Source organism: Sciurus vulgaris (genome assembly GCF_902686455.1).
Source record: "Sciurus vulgaris genome assembly, chromosome: 11".
Classification (NCBI taxonomy): domain Eukaryota; kingdom Metazoa; phylum Chordata; class Mammalia; order Rodentia; family Sciuridae; genus Sciurus; species Sciurus vulgaris.
In genome coordinates this window covers 54,882,569-54,897,045 of record NC_136472.1, presented here as the reverse complement: position 1 = coordinate 54,897,045, position 14,477 = coordinate 54,882,569, and the positions used below count along the sequence as shown (strand labels likewise).

General features: G+C 39.1%; 1 protein-coding gene across 10 annotated transcripts in view; it reads right to left on the bottom strand.

Moving 5' to 3' along the window:
* The window catches only part of SERGEF (secretion regulating guanine nucleotide exchange factor), a 244,378-nt gene that overhangs the window by 107,642 nt on the left and 122,259 nt on the right, over positions 1–14,477 (bottom strand). Inside the window, exon 10 of one of the 10 annotated variants that reach the window (XR_013757734.1) lies at positions 1,933–2,001. The exons of the other annotated variants lie outside the window; for them this stretch is intronic. The gene's annotated coding sequence lies outside the window, so the exon portion shown is untranslated. The remainder of the gene's footprint in view (positions 1–1,932; positions 2,002–14,477) is intronic. 10 annotated transcript variants of the gene reach the window in all.

Below are 14,477 nucleotides of genomic sequence, written 5' to 3'. Positions count from 1 at the left end.
TGGCATGGAGGTCAGGAGACTGAACACCACAGGCTACAAAATCCCAGTACTATATTTCTTTAACAAGATTATATCAATGACCATTTGCTTCACATTGTCCTATCAGCATCTACCCACCACCTGATTGCAGGTAGCTTTCTAGAAGACTCTTTTAATGATGGTGATGTGCCCAGGAAAATGAGATTCAGAGCCAAGAAGCCAGGTCCTCTGCTTTCTGAATCTGAGATCTTGGGCAAAGCATTTAACCTCCAGGGCCTCGGTGTTTTCAGGAATAAAAATCAGACCACAGTGTCTGTCTTATAAAATTGCTAAAAGACAATCCATTCTCTTACAGCCAGGCATCCCACCTTCCCTACATGAGTCTGACCATGTCATGCTGCTTTATAAAACTCTTCACAGTTTTCCCAGCACTGGTAGGGCAAAGTCTAAATTACACAGTATAGCTTACAAAGCCATTGTGAGTAGATCCCTTCCTGGTCTCATTTCCTCCCTTTGCTATTCATGAACTCTCAACTACAAAAAAATATTCCCTGTGTTCCATTCATATCACATTATATTTCTCTATGACTATCATGCAATTTCAGGCTTCTATGCATTCTATTCTCCTTGACTGGAAATCACATTCTGCCACTATTTACCTTGTGGATCTACTTAGTCAAGTCCTTTATGGTTGCTCAAACATCCACCTGCTGGTAAAGTCTTCCCTGACTTCTCGAGGTACAGCCAGCTGCTTTACCCTGGCTATTCCCACAGCGCTATGTATCATGGCCCTTATCACACATGATGTCTATTCACAGACTGCTTGGGTTAGCCACCTGTGCCTCTCAGTCATCCAGCAGACTGCCTGCCCTGTGTGTCTCTGGCACACAGCCCAAAGGCAACTTATGAGGTTTGGGAGAAGAGGGGACAATATAAAAAGAAGACTCAGGAAAGTGTGAGTAGCAGTGTGGTTCTTCCAGTTTAACTGGAGACAGGCCCTGAGACACAGGGGCAGGAAGGGGCATCACTATAAGAATGAGAGTGGAGAGATGCCGGAAGAAACAAGAGCACAGTAGGGTTGTTCCAGGAAACACAGCACCAATATACTACAAGCAGGTCCAAGCTTGCTGGCTGGGGCCTTTGGGAGGAGGGGATATATGTCCCCTCCTCCCTCCAGGAAATGGGGTCAGGAACAAAGGTATCTGTAAAAAGCTGTCCTGTCTTAGTGTTGCCCAAATGCTAGAAAAACTTGCTCTGCCTAGGGCCCTCTTGTCTAAGGAGTCAGAGATGCAGAAAATTTTCAACCCCCCAATAGTGAATTTAAAAAGCTCTCTGACCCACCCCACTAAAGGCTAGACTTCATCAGTTTTTGTAAGGGTAGTCCCAACTCCCCTAGGCTGGGCTGGATCTTACAAAATACAGCTGGACTAAGGGAAAAATTGACTGATAGTAGACACCTAGTAAATATATCCCAGATGCATTATTTAAGTGAATAATTGAGTAAATAAGCAAAAAATAGATGAATGTGAAAATAACTGTCAATTGCTACTTGTGAGTACTTTTAGCTGTACAGTTAAACCATTTCTAAACTCAGCTGACTGGTTCTTGTTGAGTGCTCATGGCCAGGCACCTGGCTAACAGCTTTGCCTGTATCAACTTATTTAAAACCTAAGAAGAGACAGTCTGGTCATAACCATTTAACACATAAGGCAACCAGGGTTCAGAGAGGTAACTTGCCCCACTTCTTACAGGTATCAGAGGTGCAAGATTCTGAGATCCTGCGGATTCAAACTTTCTGCCCTCCCAAGGGTTTTACCCCTTCCTTTTCACATGTAGGATGGAAATAAACTACTAAATCCATCCAATTCCTTACATCCAGCAATTCAATGCCAATTAATTATAAAGGCTTTTATGTCGAGAGCGCCCTAGACTTATTGGGCCCAAACATCCTACCTGAGGCCAGGAGTGCCCTCCTCTGGACTAATCAAGAACCTGTCCTCGACTTAGTTCCTTGGAGAATGGCTGTAAAATGGTAATAAATAGTTATAGCTATTGTCTCATTGGGAAACTACAGTATTGTCCACTCTGACGGGGTAAAATCAGGGCATGGAAAACAAAGTAGGATGGAAAATGAACACAAGGGGCAACCGTGCCTGAGAAAGAAAAAACACTTAGTGGAGGACAAGAGAGAACAGGGACAGGAGCTGTGCTCATTCCTCCCAACCACCACACTGTGGTCAGCAGCAGCCTGGGGACATCCAGGGTATGCAGCAGCTGGCGGGCCAGCTGATTGGTTTCTACTCTGCATGAATGGGTTGGGGCACCCACAGATGCCAAGGCAATGGGATGCACATGCCAAGGCACATGAAGGCCAGAGTAGGGAAAAGGGGGTCAGTCTGCACAGCACTAGGCAATGCTTTGAGCTTCAAGCAGCAAGGTCAATCCTTGTTGGCTAATGCCCAGGTGGGAGAAGCACATGGGAAACAATTCTTGAATGGTAGCCCCATCTGGCTGGGCAGCCGCCACCACCCAGAGGTATAACAAGGCAGAGGAAAAGGTGTCTCAGTGCAGCCTCTGCTACAGCTCCAACTAAACCCAGTTGTCATCTGTGAGGAACTCTCTGGCAACAACCAGAATTCCCAGACTGTTGGAAAAGCAGGGCTGAAAGGCTGCACAATTTTTATAGGCAAACTACAATCCTGTAGGCCAAACCCCTAGGCTCAGAAATAGCCCCAAATAGAGGTGACCAAGACAATACCACCAAAGAATTATGGTTACTTGCTTCTGGAATTAACTAGTCTTACAAAGGTACCTTTAACTCCCTCTACTAGGACTTGAATTTTGTTTGCAGTCTAGACATCAAAAGAGGCTCCAAAATTGGGGCCAGATCCAGAGACTCTAGCTAGAAGAACAGGGCTGAAGAACCCATATTCTCTGTAAGCTTATTCCTTTTCTTTAATAAAAAGCACATTATGTGCCTGAGAAAAATGAGGCCTAAACAAGGTTCTACTACCTCCTCAAACAAAGGTTGGGGTAGGGAGAAAGAGAGCTAAAGTTGGGTAGATACCAGGATGCCAAGCATGTGACATTACAGAATTTCACTTTACCACCATGACCTTGCATCTTCACTACTGCCCTGAGAAGGCATTCTCCTAACTCCTTACCACAGTTACTCTCCCACTCCTTTCCTACGTAAACCCCCAGCGCAGCAATGCAAGTCTCTTCTCTGTCTCTGAAAAGTCCTGTGGCCTTCCTGTTTGCACCATTCCTCCTTCTCCATTCCATTCTAAATTCAACCAGTCATAGAAGGTCTACATCAAAACCCACTGCCTTGAAATCATCTCAGTCCCTAGGAGATCTGTCTCTTCTCACCGCCCTCCTTAACTATAGTTTGCTTTTATCAGATCATCTTTGTACCTGTAAAAATTTGTGTGTAGATGTGGGTCATGTCTCCCAATCAGCGTGGGATAGGAGAAAGAGTTCTGGATAGCGAACCAGAAAACCTGGATTTGAGTTTTTGCTCTTCCGCTTCCCAGCCATGTGACCTTGGGCAAATGTCTTTGCCCCCCTGACCCCTCAGTTCTCTAATCTGTAAAGCAGGATACAATTAGATATAGCTCACACATCCTGAAGTTCTTCCAGATACTTCCCCAAACCACCCCCAATGCCTGCCATCCATAGAGTAAAATTCACTTTAAGCTTAGTCCTGGTCTATAGATATACTTCCAAGACATGAAGTATATAACTTGAAAATATATAAAAAGAGACCTTAAGCATTAGGAACTGGCATATGTTCACTATGAACAGTTCTTTAGTACAAATAATTCATTTCCTTTTTTCAACAGTTACTGTACTGACAGATAAGGGTTTGAGAAATGTCTAGCAAATTAGAATGCAACATACACAACAATTAGAATATAAAAATATGATTATACAAATCAGGCAATCAGAATACTTGCTTTTCCCAAGATGTCATACTAAGGGCACTCCTCATAAATTGCCATGTTGGTATCATGTAAATCCTGCTTCAGTGACCATACCTAATTGGACTATTGGTAGATCCCTATTTCAAAATGGGTTAATCACAGATTGGCCACAACCTGTGAAGTGGCTTAGTGTGGAAATTCTGCCCAAAATGGGTTTTTGGGGATGAGTCCACTAGTGGGTAGCTAGAGCAGTAGCTGGAATAAATAATCACAAGGAAGTTTAATAAAAAGGAACTATAGGTAGAATTATCAGAAGTGGCAGGAAAGTAGAAAAAATTAGCCAAGTCAGAATGTGAGAATTCTAAAAGAAAAAGCAGCAATAGATCCTAATGCTAGGGCTCAAGAAGGTCGAGGGTTTTATTTGTTTGTTTTTTTGTTTTTTAAAAGTATTGGGAATTGAATACCGAGGTATTCTACCACTGAGCTACATCCTCAGCCTATTTATTCGTTCATTGGTTCACTCGTTGGTTCGTTCGTTCGTTCATTCATTCATTCATTCATTCATTCATTCATTCATTCATTCATTCATTCATTCATTCATGCATTCTGAGACAGGGTCTCACTATTGTTGAAGATGCCCTCAAACTTGCAATCCCTTTAGTGGCTGGGATTATAGGTATGCATATCATGCCCAGTGAAGGTCTAGGTTTTTGAGCTGCTTTGTCATCTAAACAACTTTCCAGTTATTCTTTTGTAGACATTTGCTTCACCCCATTTTCCTTAAAGTCCAATACAATCCTTATAATACTAAAGTAACCTGAAAATGTCTGTGATCTTTGCAAAGTAAAAGAGCCTAACATAAAAAATATATCTGGATTCCAGCAAAGGCATGCCATTACATCCTTGGGAACAGGATGGGACCATGTGAGTTAGACAACCAAACTCGGAGACAGGCAATTAATATATCTAGGTCAGGCAAACATCCTTATATAGCATACTTCTCAAAAAAAAAAAAAAAAAAAAAAAAGTAACCCTTGCCCTATAGCCATAATAGGTTGAAATTAAAACACTCAAGACCAGCTGCTGGTAAGGATGTGAAACAATTGGAATTCTCTTACATTGCCGGTAGGAGTGTGAATTCAACAACTGCTTTGAAAAAATTGGCAATATCTACTAAAGCTAAATACATAATCAGGAGACCCAAGTACTCAAAAAAATACTTTCTTATTTTCATCAAAATGCATGCACAAGAATGTTTATGGAAGCATTATTCATAATAAACAAAACAGTGGACTGTGGAATATAATTCAGGTGGTGGAGCACATGCTAGCAATCATGAGGCCCTGGGTTCAAGTCCCCGCCCTGAAAAAAAAAAAGAAAAAAATAAAAGAAAAAGAAAAAAAAAATCCCAAATATTCATCATCACTATGATAGAAAAAGTGTCATCTGTTCAGAATATTTTATCATGGGTTCAGGGTATAAATTAGCAGCAAGGCACTTGTCTCATACACACAAGGCCCATGTTTGAGCCCTAGAACAACAAAAATAAATAAATACTTTATAGCAGTGGGGGAAAAAACCCTACTGATATTTTCAACATGAATAAATCTGCAAAAATAATATTGAACACAAGAAATCAGACCCTGACAAATATTGTATGATTCTATCTACATAGAACTCAAAATACATAAAACTTATTTCAAATAAAATATAAAATATACCTGTTGTAAAGGAGCAGTCCCCCAATCCTAGTAACTTTTGAACACAGTGTTTTGACTAAATACCCTCCTGTTTAAAAACAAAAAGAGTGAGCACATTTTCAAGATTATTTGAATCTTTGTTTTCCTGGATTGCAATCCTAATTAGCCCCAAATAAATATAATTTTCTTTGTTCTCAAACACAAAAACATTTTAAATTAACTACTTAGTAGGCTCTTTCCTTTTATAATATGCACAAAACAATTTTTTTCTTTTTTACTAGTTAATTATTCATGGCAGTAGTGTCCATTTTTATAAAATTATGCAAGCATGAAAGATATCTTATTCTAATTAGGGCCCAAATCTTGTGGATGTACATGATGGTAAGATTCACTGTGGTGTATTCATATAAGTACATAGGAAAATTACTTTGGATTCATTCTACTGTCTTTCCTTTTCCTATCTCCCCTCCCTTCCCTTCATTCTCCTGTGTCTAATCTACTGAATATCTATTCTTTCCCTCTCCCCACTCATTGTGGGTTAGCTTCCCCATATTGGCAAAATCATTCGACCTTTAGTTTTTTTGGGATTGGCTTATTTCACTTAGTGTGATGATCTCCAGATAGATCCATTTACTGGCAAATTTCATAAAGTAATTCTTCTTTATGGCTGAGTAATATCCCATTGTGTATATATATATCACAATTTCTTTATCCATTCATATGCTGATGGGCATCTAAGTTGGCTCCATAGCTTAGCTACTGTGTACTGTGAAGCTATAAACATAGATATGGCTGCATCAATGTAGTTTGCTGATATTAAATCCTTTGGCTATATACCAAAGAATGGGATAACTGGGTCAAATGGTGGTTCTATTCCTAGTTTTTTGAGGAATCTCCATACTACTTTCCAGAGTGACTGCACTAATTTGCAGTCCCACCAGCAATGTATGAGTATACCCTGTTCCCCACATCCTCGCCAACATTTATTGTTACTTATATTTCGAATAATTGCCATTCTGGTTGGAGTGAGATGAAAACTCAGTGTAGATTTAATTTGCATTTCTCTAATTGCTAGAGATGTTGAATTTTTTTATATATTTGTTGATTGTTCATATTTCTTATTTTGAGAAATATCTGTTTAGTTCCTTTGCCCATTTATTGATTGAGTTATTTGGTTTTTGTTGTTTTTGATTTTTGGTGTTAAGTTTTTTGAGTTCTTTGTATATCCTGGAAATTAATGCCTTATCTGAGGTGCAGGTGGCAAAGATTTTCTCCCATTCTGTAGGTTCTCTCTTCATGCTCTTGGTTGTTTCCTTTGCTGTGAAGAGGCTCTTTAGTTTGATGCAATCCCATTTATTGATTTTGACTTTACTTCTTGCACCTTAGGAGTCTTAATGAGAAAGTCAGTTCCTAAGCTGACACGTTGAAGTGTTGGGCCTACATTTTCTTCTAGTTTTTGGTCTAATACCTAGGTCTTTGATCCACTTTGAGTTGAGTTTCATGCAGGATGACATGTAGGGGTTAAATTTCATTCTGCTACATATGGATTTCCATATTTTCCAGCACCATTTGTTGAAGAGGCTATCTTTTCTCCAATCCATGTTTTTAGAACCTTTGTCTAGTATGATATAACTGTATCTATGTGGGTTTGTCTGTGTTTCTTGCATGAATCAATTCTGAGAGTATTTTGCATGTACTATAGAACTGTACAAATGAAGAAGGACCAACATTTGCAAGCTATCTGACCATGGGCTCAAAGCCTGAACTTTCTGAGCCTTCACTTCCTTACTGTAAAATGGGCATAGTATTGCCTCACATGCCCAAAGCCCTGGGTTCAATCCCCTTGCCTGAGATAGATAGATAGATAGATAGATAGATAGATAGATAGATAGATAGATAGATAGATAGAGGCACAGTAGTATTTACCTGACAGGATTGTGAAGATTAAATGAAATCAAGTATGCCAAAGAACCTAATCCAGCTCCTAGTACTTGAAGTAGTTCAATAAATGTTACTAATTCTATCTCCCTTGGTATCCCAGAGCCTCTGGAAAACATGTCTTTATACACAATCAATATCAAGGTAATTTTCACTGTGATTTTAAATACTGGCCTCTCTGCAGGAAGACTCTCCTGCAGTGAGGCTATTTCATATTTCAGCAGGTTGAACAGCTGCCTAGCTCTGTGCAAGTCACTGTTGTCCATGTGCAAAAATATCTTGTGTATATGATCAAATTCATGCAATGCAATGAATATGGCTAAATGGGCAGATATATATATAGGCAGATCAGCTTTGAAGTCAGAAAGGTAAACATAATCTCAGAATATTAAACTTTATGGGCTACACAGGATAAACTGTGGTTCAAACCAATGTTTCTTCAGCAAGAAACCCACAGGCATGAAGAACAAGGGCAGAATGAACTTGCATCCTCAGGTCTACCACATGGAGGAAGAACATCTAAGAAATGGTAAGTCTTAGTTCTGGCCTTAGCTCTTGCCTGGAATTTTGCAGCAGCTTTCTAGATGCTCTCTCCCCTCTAACATCTCCCTCCTCTGACAACATGCTCTTCATAAAGTATGTGTGGATTATTTTGCTCTCTGTTGCCCAAGCCCAAATTCCTCTGGCTGATATTTAAGATCTTCCATAACCTGGACCCAATGCAGTTCTCTATCCTCTTTCCTTAGAAGAATTATCTACAAATAGTCTGCATTCCAGTCTCATTCAACACCCCCCCCCCCAATACACATCATCCCACCACCCTGCTCCTCAACACACCTGACTCATGTTATGCCTCTGCTCAATGAAACCTTTACTACTCATCTTTGGGTAGGAAGAAAGGGGAAGAAGAAAAGGAAAAGGATTGCTAACATTTAATGACTACTAAGCCCTGTTTTAGGTGCATTGTATGCCTTAACTCATTATATCATCATTTTATAGATTAATTGAGGGGTAGAGTAGTTAAATACCTTGACTAAAAGCACATAGCTAGAAAGTGGCCAGGCCATTTCAGAAGTAATTGGTCCCTCCTCTGGGCCCTACTACAGACAGCACTTATTCCACTTAGTAGTAAGTGGTTCACACATCTGCCTATTCCCATTCTGTATAGATCATGATTTTATAAAGCACAAGGACTGCATCTCATTAATTTATCTTCAGTGTCTTTCACAGTACCACACACATAGGTCTGAATCAGAGGTTTGCTGAAGTTACTCATCTGTGTACCTCCACTGCTCTTGGTTGAGAAGCTGACAGAGATACTCAGGAAATGCTAAATCAAGGATTCTGAATTTATCTCTGAACCTCCTCTGTCCCTTATCAGAGTTTTGTACATCCTTTTAACTCTGTAAATAATGGCTACAGGGGCTAGGGAGATAGCTCAGTTGGTAAAGTGCTTGCCTTATAAGCACAGGACCCTGGGTTCGATCCCCAGCACCACCAAAAAAAAAAAAAAAGAAAGAAAGAAAAAAAAAAGGCTACATTCAGAAACTAGATGATCCTTCAGATGTTCAGAATTTCCATCAGTGGTTTAACAGAATGGTCTCCTAAGACGTGGCAGGCAGATCTTACAAGGTCCAAGGTAAAGTCCCTGGGTGAACACCACAGGTTAGAGATAGTTAGGAACTGGGTCTGTGTGTGGGAGGAAGTAGGACAACACCTTTCTATCTCAATTCTATCCCAACAACAAGACAACAGGTGAGGTGCTGTGGCACACACCTGTAATCCCAGTGACTTGGTAGGCTGATGCAGGAGGACCACACATTCAAGGTCAATCTCAGCAACTTAACACAAGACACCTAGCAACTTAGCAAGACTCTGTCTCAAAAAGTAAAAAAATAAAAGAACTAGGAATGTAGCTCCAAGATTAGGCACACATGGGTACTGAAAACAAACAAAATAGGATATCTGACTGAACCATTAATGAACCAAAGCTCAATAATCTTTGCCTTTGTTGCAGCTACACAGCAGAGCTCAGCTGGGGCTCTGCCAGTCGTAAGGCAGGAGCACCTGAACATGGGCCCTGACTGAGAGGCCCTCTCGTACTCCAAACCCCCCACACTAAGAATCACTTTTGCTTTTTAAACAGAAACAAACAAAACAAACCCCACATCCTAAAGTTTTATTCCTTCTGAGATTAAAAAGTCAAGAATGGAGATAAGATGGACAGGGAGATCAAAGCTTATCATAACAAGTATGTGAACACAGCAGAAGAATGATGAGTGTATCTGCTGCAACAGACTGGTGCCCTGAGACCCAGCCTGATACACTCCCTTCCCAGGCACAGCCTCTCAAAGTCAGAGGATTTAGGAATGCTGTTTCCTGCTCCCAGGGACAGCCTGTTGGAATCCTACCACCTGCAGGAAAGTTCTTGGCTGAGATCATCACAGGTACCCTTAATTTACCGACATGACTCTGCAACTTTTCTGTCCAAAACAAAGTTGCAGACTATCAGATTCTGTTCTGGTCTATGACAACATACTCACACAAAATAATGTATTGTAATGTAATATCATAAGTTTCCTTTCAGTCTTTTTCCTATCAGTATTGGTCATTGTGTGAATAAAACATTTATAATTTCAGAAACAAATGCTGCTGGGCGTATATTGTTTAATATCATGGACTTTTACACTTACATTCTTATATTTCTCATGTCATTATTTTCATTGAAAATGTGGTTTTCATGGCTTTACAGTGTAACAGGTATGGGCCCTATATCATTTTTTCCCTATTCTTGAGAACTTACATTGCTTTGAATATATTGCCATTATAAATTGTGTTGTGATGAATATCCTTCTTTTTTAAATTTTTTCTTCTTGCACTATCAAGGATAAAACCTGGGGGGTTCTCTACCCTTGAGCTACATCCCCAAGTCTTAAATTTTGAGACTTGGTTGACAAAATTGGCCTTGAACTTGTGATCCTCCTACTTCAGCCTCCCAAGTCACTGGCATTATAGATATGCACCACCATTCCCAACTTGTGATGAACATTCTCAAACAAAAATATTTAACTATATCCCTGATTAATGTCTTGGGATAACTTTCCTGAAACAGAACTGCTGCAAAAACAACTATGAGCTTCTTTAAGGTACCTACACAATTTTAATTTCTATGTATGTATGTATGTATGTATGTATGTACTGAGGATTTAACCCAGGGGCACTTTACAACTGAACTATATTCCCAGCCCTTTTTATTTTGTGACAGGGTTTTGCTAAATTGATGAGGCTGGCCTTAAACTTGCAATCGTTCTGCCTAAGTCTCTCAAGTTGCTAGAATTGTGATGAACATGTGCCATGATGCCTGCCTATAAAATTTGGACAGTACATTTTGTTAGGGTCATTGCAAAGTAGAAGAAAAGAGACAAAATGTGGAAAGGATAACAATATTGAAATAATATCAGGTAACAAATATTGGGTGTATATAATATGACAGAAAACATACCTAAGAGCTCCATTAGTTCATTTAATCTGTGAACTGATCCTATAAGGTACATGTAGATAAGAAAACCAGAGTTCAAAGAAGTTAATTTGTCCAATATCACAGTATGGCACAGCTGAGATTTTATTCCAATTATGTGGAATTCCAAAACCCTTAATGCTATGTTACTACATGTCACAGAAAAAAAAAAGGGGGAAAAGATGAGTGTTTTCAGTGTACAGAAAAAGAAAGTTTGGGTCACAGTACAAGGGCCGCAAGACAGAACAGGGTGAATCGGGTAGCAGAATGAGAAGGCAGAATGAGGATCAATGGATTGAAATGCTTGAAGTGTCAAAGTAAAGAAAGGTCATTCTAAAAATAAAGTTGAACTAAAAACAGAACAGCTGTCTCCAGGTGGGCCTAATATAACCACAAACACCCTTTAAAAGCAAAAAGTCTTCTCTAGTTGATGGGAAAAGGCGAAATATGGAAGACGGGAAACACAAGAAGGCAGCAATATTGGCTTTGAAGATGGATGGCCATGTGCAAGGACTTAAGAGCATCATCAAATTGCTGAGAACAACCCTGGGCTCACACCCAGCCAGGAAACAGGGACCTCCCTCGTATAATCTCATGGAATTGACACCTGCCAACAGTCTGAATGAACTTGAAGCAGATTCTTCCCCAGAGTCTCCAGATAAGTTCCAGACCAGCTGATACCTTGATTTAGGTCATGAAATCCAAAAGAGAAAGCTCAGGAGGTCCCACCTAGATCTCTGACTTCCAGAACTATAAACTAACACATGCTGTTCTAAACCACAAATTTGTGATAATTTGTTATGCAGCAAGAGAAAACTATTCCAACAAGTAAATGGATAAACAAACTATAGTACAATATAATACTACTCATCAATAAATAATAATCTACTGATAACACATAACAACATGTATGAATCTCAAAAACACTGAACTTAATGAAAGAAGTCAGACTTAAAAAGAGTAGACATTGTTTGATTTCATTAATATGAATCTCTAGGAAAGACAAATTTGATTTACAGTGATAGAGCAGATAGAAAGACAAATCTAATTTACAGTGATAGAAAGGCTGCGGTTGGGATAGGTGGGTGGACTGGTTCCATTCCCTTCCTGTCTGACTTTTCTGTCCCCACCTACACCTTCACTGGAGGATGGGGAGGTCCATTCAAAACATATCACTGCACATTCCTTTCCTTTTCTGCCACTCTAATAAGACTGAGGGCCCCATTAGTCCTTTATATGGGTAAACAGTCTGTCAAAAGCACATTTTGAAACACTAAAACACACATTCCAAAAGGGTATAGCCAAGTTTGCAAAAGGCTATGCTATACAGATTTCTCTTGTCGAGTTCCTTTTAACAATATGTGCCACTTACAGAGAGACGGCATACTGGGAGAGTTGAGCATTCACATTAATTTGACACTATTTTTAAAAGTATTTTAAATAAGTAGCAGGAAGCATTGGTGACTAAGGAACTTGGGAATCTGGCCCAGCCCTGCCTTTAAGCAATACAGAGGTCAAATGTTTTTGAATGGATTACTTCTTTCAGCAGCTCTAATGTGAAGATGTCAACATAAACTGCCATCCTTGGGCCTGTGCAACAGGAAGGCTGGATGGTCAGAGGAAAAAAGCAAGGGTTCTGCAATCCCAGAGGGTCAGAAACTATTTCAAAAGTCCAGATGAGAGTAGTTTTGACATCTGGTTCCATCATCTATTAATTCTGTGAATTTGGCCAAGTTACTAAGACTTTCTTAGCCTCAATTCCCTCATCTGCATAACAGGAATTATAATGAAAACTACAAGACTATCCTGAGGACTGAATTCAATTGCCTCTATTTAGTACCTTGGACAAAGTAGATGCTTATACACCAGCTCACTTGCCTCTTTGTCCTTTGGCTATCTAATGGCCCAGAAAAACAAAAAGAGGATTATAAAATTATTGAAAGATGAGAAACATTTTCCCCAGACTTCTTTTATCTTTCGTCAAAAAAATTGGAAGATTGGGGCTGGAATTGTGGCTCAGTGGTAGAGCACGTGCCTAGCACGTGTGAGGCACTGGGTTCAATCCTCAGCACCACATAAAAATAAAGAAAGAAAGGTATTGTGTCCATCTAAACTAAAAATATTTTTTTTTTAAAAATTGGAAGAGAAAAACAACTCTTCCTAACTTTCTGAATTTAATTATCTCTAAATGTGTCTATCATGATAATTTTATAAGCAAACAAAACATTTTTGCATCTATCAACTAACAACGATTTTAGACTTCTAACAGGCACTTTAAAAGCATTGTGTGGGTCTGGGGTTGTGGCTCAGTGGTAGAGCGTTTGCGTAGCATGCATGAGGCCCTGCGTTCAATCCCCAGCACGATGTAAAAACATTAAATAAACAAAATAAAGGTATTGTGTCCATCTACAAATAAAAATTTAAAAATCTTTAAAAAAAAAAAAAAAGCATTGTGTGACGGGAAGAGACTACAGCTCACCTTTACAAGCTTATATTCAAGAGCCTTTTCCCCTTGTATGATTTCAAATTTTCTATCCATAATAATATAACGGAACATTTATTGAGTGCTGTGTGCCAAGTACAATGGTAAGTTTTACAAGGATTATTGTGTTTAATCCTCACCAAAGTCCTACATAGAAGGTTCAACCATTATTTTTGTTTTATAGATGATAAAACTAAGGTTTACAGAGGTTCAATAATTTGTCCAAATCTATACCAGAGGTAGAGCTATATGTCTACATTATACTTCTTCTGTGAAATATAACATCTCTAGCAACAATAAAAAGAATAAAAAATCTCTTTGCCCACTTTCACTTCATATCAAATTAGGAAAAGTGACCTGGAAGGATATTCATTCATCAAATATTTAATGAACACATGCTATGTGTCAGGCACTGTGCTGGCACTAGGGATATAGAGAGAAAGAAGATAATGACCCTGCCTTATAGGAGTAAGAGTATAGTGGGCTAGACTTTGTTTTAAATCATATTTCAAGGCTGGCTGAAATATTACCAAAGGGTAGGATGCACGGTGTCAAACAAAGGCTCTGGAAACAAACAAACAAACAAACAAAAAATACAGTTTGAATCCTGACACCCCATCACATCCCAACTACATGACTTTAGACAATTGTATAACTTTTAGTTTCTCAGTTTCCCAATCTCAAAAACGGAAATCACAATAGTTGCTATTCTGCCGGTTTTTATGAGATTTGAATTTATTACTATAAGTAAAATGCCTAGAACAATATTTGTACAAAGGAAGCAGCACATGATAGCTATTCTTATTATTCGTAAAACATCAATCTCAGCTTTCATATCATCTGAATATACTTTTAAATTTGATTATCCCTTCCAAGAGTCTATTTTCTTATAGCAGCTAAAAATCATCCTAACTTTCCTATTTGATATGTGCTAA